Below are 3435 nucleotides of genomic sequence, written 5' to 3' on the forward strand. Positions count from 1 at the left end.
GGTCTCTCAACTGAGGTTGTAGAGACCATACCTCACTCCAAAAGCTCCTTCCACTAGGAAACTATATGACCTGAAGTGAAAGGTCTTCACTTCTTTGTGTAGTGGGATTGGGATCCAGTTAACTGCCCAGTTCAGTACTTGAGTTTCTGCAAGATTGCTTTTCAGCAGGGCTATCACCCCTCACCCTAAAGTATACATGGCGGCCATATCGGCTTACCACACCCCTGGGGACCCTCAGATAACTGGTTTCCTTCATGGTACACTGAGGCTGAGGCCTGCGACTCAAACTAGGGTTCCTGCCTTGGACCTGGCCATAGTCTTAGAGGGCTTGTCTGTGGCTCCCTTTTAGCCCCTTGATACGGTTTCATTAAAGTTTCTGACTTACAAGACTATCTTCCTTCTGGCTATTTCTTCTCTAAAAAGAGTTGGAGACCTTCAGGCCCTTTTGGTTTCTCCCACCTGCCTTGAGGTTGCACCTGGGATGGTCAAGGCATTTATCTATCCTAAACCGGACCGTGTCCCTAAAGTGACGACCAACGTGCCACGGCCTATCGTGTTGCAAGCCTTCTGTCCTCCTCCCTTCATAAATCAGGACCAGGAAAAGTAGAACCTCCTCTGTCCAGTGCCTATGTCCACAGAGCTGCCCTGTGGAGAAAATCGGATCAGCTGTTTGTCTGTTATGGATCACCTAAGAAAGGTCTTCCTGCTTCTAAACAGACAGTCAGCAAGTGGATAGTCGAGGCTATCTCTCTTGTCTATGAGGTATCTGGCTAGCGTTCACCTTTGGCTGTCAGAGCTCGTTCTACTAGGAGTATGGCGGCCTCTAAAGCTTTAAACCTCTGGGATCTAAGGTGTTTTTGGGGCCCTTGGGATGTTTTGACATGCCCTGACATTTGTGCTTTTTTCAGTTATTTATAAACATGTTAATGGCAAAGGTGTAAATTCACTCTATATAGCACAAACAGGGCTACCATAATATGTAAGCAACATGAATGTAGATGTTTGTATTTTTAAGAGAATAATGTTTATGCATGGTTATTGGAAAAAATAAAAATAAAAGTTGCTGAAATAAGACCACAAAACTCATACTAAATATGTGTCCACAAGACTTTTGACTAATGGATGTTGTCGCTTCGAGTTCTGGCTTAAAAATTATGTGAAAATAGTCTTGCTTTATCGTTCACATAAAACAATACATTGATTTAAATTGCGTAATACAGGTCTTGCTTGGAAAGCCAAAATGCGAGGGGGGCCTGAACGAGGAGTGGTTTATACCTGAGAATACAATGTCCCACCCACTCTGCATAATGAGCCATTCATTCAGGTGTGACACTGACTGAGCCACAATGTAAGGACAAAAGATATATTTACAATTACAACAATAATTACAATTTCACCAATATTTCAAGTGTACTCTTTCTTTGTAAAAAAAAATATTATAGGCCTACATTTTATCATATGTATTCATTAGTTTGAATATAGCCAACATTGGAACAGCTAACATCTTTGTTGATGACTTTATTTTTGACAAAAATAGTATTTTATATATATATATATATATATATATTTATATATGAGCAGAAATTGTTAAACAATAGCTTATTTGATGTGGCAGTATATTCTACAGTAAAAACTGTACCCAAATCTAGTTAACAAAATGTTGTCTTTCATATTTCACCTGACTGTAACGTTGTTTTTATGAAATATTAGGGCATATAAATGTTAATTTGCAGTTTAATACGTTGCTTATACAAATAGCCTACATTTTATTTCAACATATTTCAGTCGATTTTTACTCATCTCAGTATAGCAATACAGTTTGCTAAAACATCATCATTCATTCACACACAGAAACGCGCAAAAAATGTAAAAAATTAAATTTAAATTTAAACTGTCTTTTTGCGAGCTGTGGTAAACAGCGCACATCTCTGCTGTTAATTCATCACAAACAGAAACGCGATTCACTTGAGAAGGAAAAAAAAATACTACAGTATTCCTCAGCTCAGTCGGATCCTTGCTCCTCGAAATACCCGCACTTCTGAGGTACATTTTCCATTATTATTATTCCTCACAGCGCTGCGAGACAGTGTAAACAAGTAATGATCTGAATAAACTTGTGTTTTCTCGAGCTGATATGGGGGCGTCACAGGTTTGCGTGGATTGCCTCAGTCATTTTCATTTGAATAGCGCGCAATCTCCGTGGGCGGGGTCACATTAAAAATAATTAGATGAGATGAGAACAACTGACATCTCGCTCTTTTCTTACAGATTACATGAACTGAGAATATTTGTTTTTTATTTAAATTACTTCATTTAAAAGAAGAGAATTCAAGCTTCATGCCTGTGTGTCTGTATGCCTGTTTGAGTGAGTATTCGCTGAGTTATTGTTCATTTTCGGACGCGTTTCAGAATGGACTACACTGACAGAGAGAAGGCAGAACTCGCTTTGTGTTTATTTTTCTTTATTTGGCAAAAAGCACAACACTTTGTTTTTATTGTGAGCATACACAAAAATAATACACATTTAACAGAATCGATTGATTTATGACACGTGTTTGTAATATCAAAGTCAACAGAGCAAAATTAATCTCTTTTGAACTGATAAAAAAAAAAGCGAGCTGGTATCGCCGGCGATACCGCTGACCCCAGGGGGTTAATATCGAGTGTTTCCCTTCAAGAGGTTTGTGATGCGGCGGGCTGGTCGTCCCCGCTCACATTTGTGAGGTTTTACAGCCTGGACCTGGATGCTGCCCCAGGTTCTCAGGTGCTTATGTCTTAGTTGCCACAGTTTCACATGACAGGCACTAGAAAATACGGAGTTTGGGTATTGTTGTTCCGTAAAGGGAATGTTACAGGTTACAACTGTAACCCTAGTTGCCTGAGAAGGGAATGAGACGCTGTGTCACCCTGCCATACTTCCTTCATCCCTGTGATCGACTTACTTCGGCTACTTCGAAGCTAATGCCGGTCAAACCGGATGTGTTTTTATCCTTTCCTGGTCGTGACGTCACCCGCCCATGATGTTCACTCTCACCATTGGACTAGTTGACATACACACTTCAGACACAATCACGCAGGGGCGTTCCCAAAGCGTCATCGACGCAGCATCTCATTCCCTTCTCAGGGGACTAGGGTTACAGTCATAACCTGAGACATTTTCGACGTCGTAGAAGGAATACAAACTAACTTCATGTTGAAACATAAGTTGCTGTATATGAAGCATTTTTTTTATATATATTGTTGTTCCGAACAGCATCAAGATTGCGAGTGTAATTTTCTGCAGTAATCCTTATATGAATAAACTTATCTAGTTTGATCTTTTCTTTTTTCTCTAGCAATATCTAAGTGCAATGGTCTTTCATATCTGTTATGCTGTTATTCTAATTTATTGAATGTCAGAAAAGTGTGGAATTTTACAACTAGAGACTTTTTTTT

The sequence above is a fragment of the Scardinius erythrophthalmus genome, assembly GCF_964197995.2.
Source record: "Scardinius erythrophthalmus genome assembly, chromosome: 3".
NCBI lineage: Eukaryota > Metazoa > Chordata > Actinopteri > Cypriniformes > Leuciscidae > Scardinius > Scardinius erythrophthalmus.